The sequence below is a fragment of the Puma concolor genome, chromosome F2 (genome assembly GCF_028749965.1).
Source record: "Puma concolor isolate L17-30 chromosome F2, mPumCon1.1.hap2, whole genome shotgun sequence".
Classification (NCBI taxonomy): Eukaryota; Metazoa; Chordata; class Mammalia; order Carnivora; family Felidae; genus Puma; species Puma concolor.
The window spans coordinates 43,147,902-43,161,260 of record NC_141684.1 but is presented as its reverse complement, the minus strand read 5'-3'; the positions used below and the strand labels follow the sequence as shown (position 1 = coordinate 43,161,260).

Here is a 13,359-nt window from a genome sequence, read left to right as displayed (position 1 = left end):
GCCTTTATAAAACCTGTAAAGAGAAACAAATGTAATAGCCTGGATTTTTAAAACCCCTTGCTCAGAAGCATATGAAAGAAATTTAACTCTCATTGCACACATGAGAAGTTAATATTTATGTGAATGTTTGAAAATGGGAATTTCAGACAATAGGTGAGTCGGCTCACCTAATAAATTAAAACAGAGAAAAAACATTTTAAAACATCATTTTTCTATACTAGTTTTATACACTGTTGCTTTTTACTTCGGTTAGATACATAAAAATGTGTTCAGATTTTCATATGCTGTTGATTCCTTTGTCTACATTGCCACAATTTAAATTTTATGATCAGGTGCCTAATTTTCCATTAGCTCTATAATCTTATGTCCGTTTCTGTGGCACCAATTTACAGTACTTGTCATGTTACATCCCCAGTTTTACTGATTACCTAGAAACATTTGATAAGTCTCCTCATCATTTCATACTGAAGCAAACTCTAGGTTCACCTGGAGGTTCTTTACAAGCTGCTGTGTGCTTAGTATCCTACTTAGAAAATGCATGGGTCCCTGACAGTTCTGCAGACCAGTCTCTGTTATGAGATGTTTATATTTGCTCATTTCTCTGGCACTGCTGTCCTAACAAACCCTTTTGAGAAGGCTCTACTGGTTACTAGATTGAGAGGCATTCAAAATGACCACTAACTCAGTGCTTGCAGATACAAAATATGTATCTTTTTTTGTTGCCTATAAATATTGACAAATAAAAGCTGAGGGGAAATAAATATAAGTCAAGGAACAGTATGACTTAATGGAGAATGCTCCAGATTTAGTAACAGAAGCCCCGGATTCAAATGAGAATTTGAGTGCCTCTGTCACTTACTGGCTTTGGGACCTTAAACCAGGTCATTTGACATCATTGAGCTTTAGTCTGCCTCTCTACAATGGAAATAATACCCTTTGTTTTCCACTTGTTGTGAGGATTAATTCCTTATCTTAATGATAAACATAACAGGAAACTATGTACACTAGAATTTTTATAATTTTTAGTTTAAAACATCTGCCTCCAAATATATTTTCTATCTTGCTAATAAATTATTTCCATAATATTAAAACCCAGATTACTGATCTCAGTAACTAACCAGGAACTGACCCCAGCTTCACCAGGAAGAGGCCCTCCCTGGTAGAGCCATCAGTGAAAGGCAAGAAGGAAGTGTCATCACACCATGTTTAGATACGATTCATGGTACAGATTAGAAAAGAGGGAAGAGGGGCACCTGGATGGCTCAGTCGGGTGAGCATCCAACTCTTGGTTTCGGCTCAGGTCATGATCTCACGGTCATGGGATCGAGCCTCGCATCAAGCTCTGCACTGAGCATGGAGCCTGCATGGGATTCTCTCTGCCTCTTCCCTGCACATTCTCTCTTTCTCTTTTCTCTCTCTCTCTCTCAAAATAAATAAATAAGCAAAGAAAGAAAGAAAGAAAGAAAGAAAGAAAGAAAGAAAGAAAGAAAGAAAGAAAGAAAGAGAAAGAGAAAGAAAGAAAGAAGAAAGAAAAAGAAAGGAAGGAAGGAAGAGAGTGGAATATTTGGAAGCAGGAATTTAATTTATTCATTTATTCATTCAAATAGTATTTCTACTCTTCCCACTCCACAGCCTCTCAGGAGGGTCTTAGAACTGGTAGAGGAAATAGGTGTGTTAACCAATAATTGCAGGGAACTGAAAAATGCTATAGCCACCAGGGTGTGATGGGAAAACTCTTAACTGTGCATCTGCTGTCATTAGAACTTTTACCTGAGAAAAGTGGTATTTAATCTAAAATTTAAAGATTAACAAGACAAGGGCAATCAAAGCAAGAAACAGTGTATACTCTGAGATGAAGAAACATAGCATTTGGGCACTACAGGTAGTTGGAATACAGAATATGTGTATTCTTTATATGTTTAAATTTTTCTGTATGTTATGATGTTTTGACATCTTAAATTTTTTTTCTGGCTATTTTTTCTGGGATTTGAATTTCAGCAAAGGGCATATCAAGTTGCCTGCTTTGACATATAGACTAACCAATCCAGATCCATACCCCTGTCTGGCTCATACATGCCCAGGAAGCAATATCCTGCCTTAATCATCTCAGGACCAAGTACCAGGCAACTAAAGAGCACCCCACAGCTTAGAGCCCACAGTAATTATTTCAGCTAGCCAATCCTGTTTACCCTGGCCTGCCTTGCCTTTCCTGCAGAAATACAGAGACGGATAAAGGCTGGGGCCTAGGCTCTCCCCTTGCTCTAGTTCTGCCTCCTGACCAGCACTGGTGCTTCCCCATGTGGCTCCGTGTGACGTGGGTGCCTGCACGGTATGGCACGCTCTTGTTTGTAAGACCGTGAGTATAAGAACTTCTGTTTTCCTGAGCCTCTCCTGTGTCTCTTCTTGTGACCCCACCTGACCATCACGTAAAAGAACACAGAACAGTACATTTGGGGGTTTTAGAAGGAGATGAGGTTGGAAAGGAAAATAGGAGCTGTATCATGAAAGATTTTTACATCACGCCACAGTGTATAAAAAGTTCAACCAAGCTAAGCTTACCGGCTGAATACTTTACCCCAAAGAGTGAGTGAATGGACAGAGGCTGCATGAAAGGATCGTCTTCCACAGTCAAATTGCCGTGGAGTACTTGGTGGTCCATGGGCTAGGAGACTGGTGGTTCTGCTGTCTGTTGCCTGGCATATCATGTTTCATTAAAAAAAAAAAAAAAAAAAAAAAAAAGCATTGCCTATAAGACCAGCGGCAAAGGGTAGTGGTTGACAACAGAATCTGGAGCCAAACTCACTGTACTCAACTTCTGGCTCTTACTAGCTGAATGATTCGGAGCAAGTTACTTACCTCCCTGTGACTAAATTTCCTGCTCCTTAAGAGGGAATAATAGTACCTACCTCTAGAGTTTCGGGGAAGATTGAATGAGTTACTGAGTATACAGTGCTTAGGAGACTGCCTGGCACATAGCTAATACTATGCCAGTGTTACCATGTAGTAGTAGAAGTAGCAGTAGTAAGTCCTATTCATATTTAATTCTGAAAGAAAGACCCGGGTTAGTCTCTCTGGGGCCGGCCTTAGGACACTGTGACATTGTGGAGAGTGCTAGAAGTAGTGGTGGACAAACTGCCCAACACAGAGCAGTCTGTGGGCTTTAAAAATAACTTCGCATTTATTATCATTATTGTTACCAAAAAAAAAAAAAAAGACATGGCTGTGGATCTTCCCAGGATAAACAAATGACCACTGGAATGAAATATAGAAACAGATCCACAGACCCACAGTCACTTGATCTATGGCATGCAGTGCAGTGAGGACAGGGTGTTTTTTCAATGGTCTATTGAATATCACAACAGAAAAAAAAAACCTAGAATCCTTACCCTATGTCACACCTACACAAAAATCAATTTCAGGTAGATCGTAGATCTAAATGTGAAAGGTTAAATGCTAAAGCCTCTAGATGGTAACACAGGACAATATATTCATAACTTTGCTGTAGGCCAAGATTTCTTTAGACCCAGAAAAGATTAACCTTAAAGGAAAACATTGGTAAGTTGGACTTTACAACTTACATTAAATTTGCACTTACATATATTTCCATTAAATGTAAATGTAAATTTGCAATTTACATTGAAATTAGGAACTCTGTTCATCAAAAGGTACAATTGTAAGAACGAAAAGGCAAGCCTCCATATGAAAAAAATTTCGAAACATATTATCTGACAAGGCACTTCCATCCAGAATAAAGAACTCATCAACTCAATAAGGAAAAGACTAACAAACCCAAAAGGAAAATGGGCAAAAGACTGCAGTATGCATCTCTCAAAAGAGGATTTCTGAAGGATCATAAGCACAGATGAAAAATGTTCAGTTAGGTGGATGGTTATCTCAGTTGGGTAGAGTGTGGCACTAACAGCACTGACGTTGCGGCTTTGATCCCCGAACAGGCTAAGAGGGGCATTAGTTCTTGTATTTAATAAAAATATTTTTTTAAAGGGCTCAACCTTAGTCATCCTGAGAATGCAAAATGAAATCAGTGAGATATCATGGCAGAATCACAAAAATGTCTAAAATTACAAAAATTAAAACACCGAGTGTCCCTAACGATATGGAGCAAATGAACTTTCATGCTATGTGTCTGATAGAAAGTAGAGGGGATCAGTCTTTATCTGTAACTTTCCACTGGATTTCTTTGTATTTGAAACCAGGAGTCTTTACTCAGTGTTTGAAGCCACGGCTGGCAGCAGATGGCAGTAGAGCGCACACTAAACCCTTCCCCGGTTTTCAATGAGCGTGCAGGCTGGGGGCTGCCGAGCCCAGAGAATGTCGTGCTTCTTCTCCCCTCTCTTCACTACCTCTGCACCCCTCCTCGTTTCCACTGTCCCAGCTGGGGACTGCGCGTGCTCAGATGATAACGTGTACTACTCTATATGTAGTGCTGAGGTTTTCAGCTCAGGTTTGGGAACTGAATGCTAAAAATAGAAATACACTTTCATTGATCTCCTAGATAGAGGGTCATAAAACAGGTCATGTCTAAGGGGGAAACAAAAAACGAATTACCTAATTATTATGGAATCTCTCTCCCCTCATTTTAATGAAATACACATTTTCATTTAAATCCGTTAAAAAAATCAAACCATTATCCAGAGTATGTAATGCCTCCTTTACAAATCTCCCCAAATGGAGACTCGTTGGGACATTTTCCTGCCTTTCTCTTATTTATAAGAGGCGCCTGGCTCCTGTGAGGGGTCACTGGCTGGCTCAGTTGGTGAAGCACAAGAACTCTTGATGTGGAGCATGTGACTCTTGATCCTGGGGTTGTGAGTTCAAGCCCCATGTTGGGTGTGGAAACTACTTATTTAATATATATATATATATATATATATATATAGAGAGAGAGAGAGAGAGAGAGAGAGAGAATATTTATATTTAAATATATATTTACATATACAGCCATATATACTTTACATATATTTAAATACATGTATTTGCATATATTTAAATATTTATATTTAAATATATAGAGACTCCTGTGATTACACTGGGCCCACCCAATAATGCCCAACTCAAAATCCTTAATCATATCTGCAAAGTCCCTCTTAGCATGTAAGGTAATATATTTACGAGTTCTGGGAATGAGGATGTAGACATCTTTGGGGGGCCATTATTCTGCCTGTCACAAGCACTAAAAAGAAAATCTACAAGGTACAAGAACACAAAACGTGGAAAGGACATTTCAGCCAAGACATGAAAGATTAGCATAAGTCAGCCAGGATGATGAGGTAGGAATGATGGTGAAGATGTCCAGATAGAAGGAAAGATATGTGCAAAGGCCCTGTGGCAGGAGCAACCTCATTTACAGAGGTCCTGGATCAGCCATCAGAACTGACCAACAGTAAAGAAAGGATTGTTTAGAGTAAAAAATACAAAGCAAGAAAAAAGCTTGCTTCCATCTAATTCCTGGCTTTGGCCTTCCTCATTGCAGCAACCAGAGTAAGATTTCATTTTGTTTTAGTTTTAGCTAGCTAAATGTGGTTCCATGCAATGAACATTTCTCATTTTCTGGAGTCTCTCTCAGAACCATCGTGTCATACTGTTTCAAAGGACTGTTTACATAGTAGGGGGAGGAGACACCAAGCTCAGAACCCAAAGCCAAAGCCAAAGCCCTCATCCTATTTGGGAAAGGTCTGTTCCTTGCTGGGGGTTGGCCATTATTCTGATCATGCTTTCACATTGGCCATTTTCTTTTGCAGCCACTCTTGCTGTGAGTTGCTGAGGGACAGAACTGATGCAGCAGGGAAAAAAACAGCTGTTTAGTCTACCAGAGCATTAAAAAAATAGTTTAAAAACAAATCATAGAGCTCTTTTCCCCCTTATGTCATTTTTGAACTTCTTCTCAAGTCTGCTCTGACAGCAATAATTGTAGCCTAGTGTTTGCATGGCACTTTGATTCCCAATGTTTTAATAAATGTGTCCTCTTCAGCTGCCTCTGTCGTAGGAGCCCAGCTGCCAGGGAGACTCATGAAATGGACATTTTCAATGTTACTTTGTACATTACTAGGTCATTTTCCCTCTGACCCTCAGGAGGTAAAGGGTTATGAGATTTTATGCTGCAGAGTATCTACCTTAGACCCTAACCCAAACAGAATCCCAAACCAATTTCTCCAATTCTGTCTTCTCTCCTCAAGTACTATACATCTGTGGGAAGAGCCCTCATTTAGCCACATTTTTGGGTTTTTTGTATACTGAGATAAAGAGGCAGAGCAGAATTGTAGCTCCGAGCAAAAGCTTTGAATTCTGAGGGATCTATATCTGAATCCTCCATTTTCTTTGTGTGTGACTGTAAGCCCAAGCTTCAACCTCTATGAGCCTCTTCTTCATCTGTAAAACTGGGTAATACCTCTCTCAAGAGAGCCATTGTAAGGATTGAAGGAGATAATCCTGGTTAGTTACCTGGGAGAGGTTAAGTGCACAATGAGTGTAGCACAACATTGTGATTGAATTATTATTGTGACAACCACAAAACGAATTAATGTGGCATGTTTTGCTTATTTGAATGCTTCTGTAGTACACCCAAGGCAAGTGTAGATACGCAAATCCAGAGGAGGAGAACTGACCCGACCACAGTGTTCCAGAAAAAAAGAGTAATGGTTTCAACAGGCCAACAAGCACAATATGGAACAACATTGGGATGAGGTTGTTAATACAATTTATGGCCACATTAGTTGAGTACCCACAATCCCAAAATAAAGGAAGAAACGGTCCTCTTATGTGCTGCCCACATCTAACCCATGGTATTGTGTCTAGTTCTCAATGTACCTGGTTCTCAGGGGCCTGATGAATTGGGCTGTTTGGAGGGTGATGATGCTGAAGGATCTAGAGCTGTCCCAGGGAAGAAAAATAGAAGGAACTGGGGAGAAGTTTAACCAGGACCACGATACCTCTCTTCAAATATTTGTCTCATGGAAGATGGAGTTAACATCCATATGACTCCTAAGTACAAATTAGGATCAGTAAATGGAAGCTAAAAAACAATAGATTTCAGCTTAAGAGAGGGAAGAACTTTATGGTAATTTAGAGCTGCCTAAATAATAGTGGCTACTTGTCATTCAGATCTTTCTATAGATGACTTATGGCAATAAGTCTGGGGTATGGAGAGGAGTCAGCTGCCTTGGGGGAAGGGATAGACCACACGGCCTCCATGGTCCTTTCCCAGTCTGCCACTTGGGCGTGCACATAAAACCTTCCCAGGCAAAAATCACAACACCAAAGAAGGGTGTCTGTTTGCCTCCAGATGGTAAGCCTCAAGAACTGAAATATTGAAAACACCTAAAGCAAATTGCCTTGCACACAGCACAAACTCAAGTATTCCAGACTAACTGGACCATACCAGGCTTTTAGTTATATAGTTCTACCATTTGGGCAAATATCATTTATTCCATGACGTACGTGTTTATGTCCATAAAGTGACAAACCTTGTTATTAGGTTTGTCCTAAGGGGTCCTGTAAATAAGAAGTGGTTTAGGAAAGAATCTGAAGCGGATGGAGAACAAGTGAAATCTTTGTGACTTGTTTCTTCTTCCTCATGAAAGAAATGAGTTCAAAGTTGAGATACATATTTAATAGGCATATGTTTACTAGAAATAGGCAGAAAGTATACTAGGCAGGAATACCTTTTGCCTTCCAGTCTAGCATACTTTAGTCCTATCTCTGTCAGTACGGAGACTTTGACTAAACCAGTTATGCTTTCTGGACTTCGTGCCATCATGTGCAGTCTCAAAGATCTCTAAGCCATCTTCTCTCTCTAATTCCAGGATCCACAGTTGATAACTCTCTACATGGGAAATGCTAGATGAAGACAATGTTCGTATTGAGTCCACTTGTCCTCAGACAAGTCATTTCACCTAAAATATGGTTTTTCATATTTTTAAATGATAGATAATAACCTTGGAAGGGCAGGTGGGCAAGAGTTATAAGAAGTACAGCAGTTTGGGGTGCCTGAGTAGCTCAGTCAGTTAAGTGTCCAACTTCTGCTCAGATAACGATCTCATGGCTCGTGAGTTTGAGCCCTGCATCAGGCTCTGTGCTGACAGCTCAGAGCCTGAAGCCTGCTTCAGATTCTGTGTGTGTCTCTCTCTCTGCTCCCCCTCACACTCTCTCTCTCTTTCAAAAATAAACATTTTTAAAAATTTTTTAAAGTACAGCAGTTTAAACTAAGTCTATGTGAGAAAAATGTTACTGACCTTGACATTTGAACACGACCTGTGATATAGAGTATGCCATCATAAGACTATGAATTGCTATCCTAAAATAAATCAGCTTGCAGAAGAATATCACTAGCTGCCTATAGAATATCCATTCTCCACCTCTTTTCTTCAGAATGCTGGCTTCATTTGGAATGGAATGTGTTCAACTTCCACTGTGTAGGTGGCCATGTTTCATGGTAGTCAGCGAGAGACAAGCAGAAGTGCACTAGATGGGGCTTCTGAAAAGACTGCTGAGTTCCTCATAAAAACCTAGCTGGCACATACTTTTTGTCCTTCCCCTCTTCCTGCTGGAAATGTGGTCATGACACCTGGAGGTGCAAAAGTCATCTTGAGCTCAGTCCTGAGGATGCAGAGCGGGAAACTATGGAAGACTGGGTCCTTGATGACTATCTTGAGCAGGTGTATCAGCCCAGGGCTGCTTCTACTTCTTGCTACTGGGAACGAGAAATCCCTATTTGTAGACAGGTATCTATTACATGCAGCCTAATGCAATCCTGACTAATAAAATACTCCTAAACAAATACTTCCCAGTCAGCCCAAATTAATTACACCAAAGGGTGAATTCCACTTGGTACCCTCCAGAATGTCCTAAGAGGTATATGTAACCATCTACAATTCAATATCCAATGACACAGTATAGACACCTACTCTTGTATCTTTCTTATAAATATGCTATTTAGTGCCAGAATTATCATCAATACCCTCAACAGTAGCAACAATAATAGGTGGGGAGCATCAGCCATGTTCCTTAAGGAACTTTTGATTAATTGACTGACTTCCAGCAGCATTGCTTAATTCAGACACATTTTGCAAGAGAAAAGAAAGCATTAACTCGAACTTTCTTGGATAACCCCATTAAACATTATACTTATGCCATAAAACTTCATTTAAGTACTAAGAAGGCAAAGAAAATCTTAAGTGTTCAATTAATTGTTACAACTAACATATTCCATGTTAAATTTATTATACTAGTTTTTACAACTATTCGCTTTATAGGATATTGGAGTCTTTTATGAAACTGAGTATATTACATTTATGCTTGTTTTGTAGAACTCAAGAATAATTTTACAGTTTTAAGTGGTTATATGAATGTATACCTATCTTTGCTTTTATGACATGTGGTTGGTTGTATTTATGGTTTCTGCAATGCTGAGTTCTTGGTCAGGATGCTATTCTGTTATAATCCTTTTCCTAGGGTGACAATAGGTTCTATTCTGTAGCAGTCCACTTAATGATGTGGTTTCCAGGAATGCCTGCACTCCACTGAAGAATAGACAATAGACATGTTTTTTTCTTTTTCCTACCAGGATTTGTCTCTTATGTCCCTGCTGGAGAAAACAAGCTCTCTTCTTGGAACTCTGTCACTCAAGTCTGCCATCAAAACCGCTAAGATCCCATTTATCTGTTCGCTCTCCATCTATATCATTCACTGACTGTCTCAGTTCACTTCTAAGTACTCAGGCTTGCACTAACACCACAGCCTCTGCTCACTAGGCTATTCCTCAGTCTCCCTTTGAGCAGGCCGGTCACGTCCCTCCAGTGCAGCCCGGGCCACCCTCTCCCTATGACTATACAGAAGCTAGCTGGTTGGCTCCTCTGAACTTCTTCAAGTTTCCATAAGAAATGCAATCACCCCAAACATTCTCTGATTCTTTTTAACTTTCTGAAGACCCAGCCCCCAACATCTCCTCTCTCATTTTATCTGTTTCCTTCTCTCTTTCTTCTCTCCCCCTTCTTCCCAGATTCACCCAGGAGCTCCTTGTGGTGTGAGAAGCCAAACTCCAGCCTCTGTAGACCCACCTTTTATCTCAGGCAGGAACGGCGTTTCTTAATGAAGCAAGCTCTCCCGGGGCGGGGGGGGGGGGGGGGGAATTCTTGTACCAGTTGCTAACAGAATATTCCCCCCCCCCATCTTGTTAACACACTTATAATCACCACACCCAAAAAGCATTTGCTTGCATATCTTCATGAATAACCAGAGAAAGTGCTGGCCCAAAGAATCATTTCATGACCTTGTACTTTAAACTTTGTTTTTACATGTGATAATGTAGTAAGAACACAAAGGTTTGGACCTTTCTTCAACTTGTGGTGGTCATGGAAACTAACAGTAAATCAGGATAAAAACAGATCCTTGAAACCCAAGCCACATCTGGTATATTTGCTTCTGTCACAGTCACATGTTAAGTGTTCCTAGTTTTACACACTCCAAATGGGGGAGCATCCACACCATCTGATACTGAAATTCAATCATTTAAATGAAAAAAAAAACCCAATGACAAGAGGAGATGGCCCATACGGGTGGATCAGGCATTTGTTTGGGCCCCCTTCAAGTGAAAGGATGTTGAGAAGGACCCAGGAGAGACAAAGGTCCTTGGGGCTGAAGGAATGGCCAGATTAAGGAATCTCTGTGAGTTCAAGATGTGAATGAGCTCAGCTGACTAAGCAAGGGGTTAAAATAGAAATCAAACTTTGAAAATTTTGCCAACAATTGGAGTGATTTCTACTACAATGAAGGTTGCTACTCTATTTATTTATTTATTTATTTTTAATGTTTTATTTATTTTTGAGAGAGAGAGTATGAGCAGGGGAGGGGCAAAGAGAGGGGGGGACAGAGGATCCGAAGCAAGCTCTGTACTGATGCGGGGCTCAAGCTCACGAACCGCAAGATCATGACCTGAGCCAAGGTTGGCCGCTCAACCAACTGAGCCACCCAGGTGCCCCACTACTCTCTTTTAAAGAAAAAAATTGGGTGCTGGGGTGGTTCAGTTGACTGACTGACTGTCCGACTTTTGATTTCGTCTCAGGTCATGATCCCAGGGTCATGGGATTAAGCCCTGTGTTTGGGCTCTGTGCTGAGCATGGAGCCTGCTTAAGATTCTCTCTCCCTCTGCCCCTCTCCTCTGCTCATGCGCACTCTCTCTCTCTCTCTCAGATAAAAATAAGAAGAAGAAAGAAAGAAAAAAATTGAGCCAACTGAGGCTAAATTTTACTAATGTAACAAGAATGTGTTCTCTGTCAAGAATTACACATTCAAATGAAAGCCATTCACCAGTGTTCCAACCTTCTCAGAATACCCTGTCCTATAATACACAGATGGAATGATTAGCTTCCAGCCCAACCTGTATATTATGATAAGTCCTGCCTCTTTCCAGTATTTTTTAAGCTTCCCAGTAGGGGGTGCACAAGTGTGTGCATGTGCTTGTGTATGTTTGCACACGAGCATGTATGTGCATGTGCTCACGTGCATGTGTTATGTGTCACAGCTGAGGACCAGAGTGTGTGGGAGGTAGGTTGGCTTATGATCTTCAAGTCGCCTCTCACTCGGAATGCTTCTGCCAAATTCCTGTTTCTCCTCTTCCCTCCTGCAGCCATAGTTCTTGCTCCTACCAGTTTGACCCTATAAGGACCCCTTAATTCCCCCCACAGAACTATTAACACTGGACAAGTATATGTTGTAAGCTTTTGCTGAAGGTCTGGAATAACGGGATGGGCTACAGCATCACACAGATAGAAAACAACTCCAAGCGGAATACCAGCCCTTGTTCTCGGAGCCCTTCAGCCAAGTCTTTCCTGCTCTCCTCTCTGCTCGGACCCTTCTCTCCTTTACCCTCTTCGTCAAGTCCTCAGTATTTCCAAACGGTCTCCTTCGGCCAGGAGTGGCTCTCAAACTTGTTATACAGACAAAGGGGTTTGGGGAGAACAATCTGATTGGAAGTTAGGGTTAAAGGTATTATTTCATTATTTTGTTTAGAAGCACGCTGCTTCTACTTAGATTGTGTGTTACTTGAAGTGGGTTGGGGGTCTAATGGAGGGTAGAAGGAAGGAAAAGACACTTCCACTGATATAATCACCCCTTCCTTTTACCACGGCAAACCCACAGTCTCTCTACCTACAGAACAATTCAGTTCTCTGTCAAAATACATATTGCTGAAAAATGCCTTGCAGAAATCACCTTTTATAACCAAAAGCCCCCTCCAGGTATTTCACAAACAAAAGATCAGCCTAGTCTCTTCCGTCTTCCAGAATGCATAAGCAGCTTCAGACATTTCTTTTTAAAATAGCATCGTTCCTTTTCACTGGAACATATGGAATAAAAATGATCAGTATTCAAAGAGTGTTCAGTCTTCATTATGTTTTTAGATATTGTCAAGTCTTACCATGGGGAAAAAGAAATCCCCAAATCATAGACTTCACTGGTCCTTAGAAATAGTAGCTTACCACCCTCATTCGTGGATCACAAAACTGAGGCCCTAAGCAGTTCTGTGGTAGGCCCAAGGTTACTGGTAAATCCTCAATGGTCAGCTGGGATTACAACCTCATTAGGACAGCCACTGCTGCTCTGATAATAGTTTAATAGAGACAGGATTTAATTTGTTCACTTAGCTTGCTGAGTGGGAAGTGTATGGCTCAGAATTCTTATAAACATCACTTATGGGTTTAAATTATATGCAAATGACATGGTTAGACATGCAAAAATATGTGCATATATATTAGCTATACAGGAGAAACTTATCTGCCAATAGGGAAATTCATGTTGTATTATCAAAAGATAAACAGAGCTGCCTTTACTGCTATGCAGATTACAGTTTAAATTGCTATAGAAAAATAACAGTAAAATCTCATGGACGCTTGAGTCTCATCCAGGCCTCAGTGCTGAATCTGGGTTTTTGCCCACCAAATAGCTGCTCATACCTCTTTCACATCCCTGGAATTCATGGTGACCTCTGACCCTTAGGACACTGTTCTCTGTCTCTAACGCACACTTCTTACATATTTAAACCTTTTTTCTGATCATAAAAATCATATATATTCCTTGTAGAAATTTTGGACAGTACGGAATAGCATGAAGAAAAGAAAGTAAATGCTGCTTGTAATCCTAGCACTAGTGATAACCACAGATTACTTTAGCCTTCACTTATTCCCCCAGACATTTTTCTTTGCATCCTAGATGATATATATCATACTTGCACTTTTTCTCCATATTGGGAGGTGTATTGCATTGTTTTGTAGCCTGCTTTAAAAAAAAAAAAAAAAAGCTACACAGAATAAACATATTCCTATGTGATTAAATGTTCTTCAAAAATTG

The 13,359-nt window shown here is 40.4% G+C and overlaps 1 protein-coding gene across 1 annotated transcript in view; it reads left to right on the top strand.

Moving 5' to 3' along the window:
• The window catches only part of TMEM67 (transmembrane protein 67), a 70,999-nt gene extending 68,451 nt beyond the window's left edge, over positions 1-2,548 (top strand). The window contains exon 29 of the transcript XR_015246525.1: positions 2,216-2,548. The gene's annotated coding sequence lies outside the window, so the exon portion shown is untranslated. The remainder of the gene's footprint in view (positions 1-2,215) is intronic.
• Positions 2,549-13,359: the final 10,811 nt, after the last annotated feature.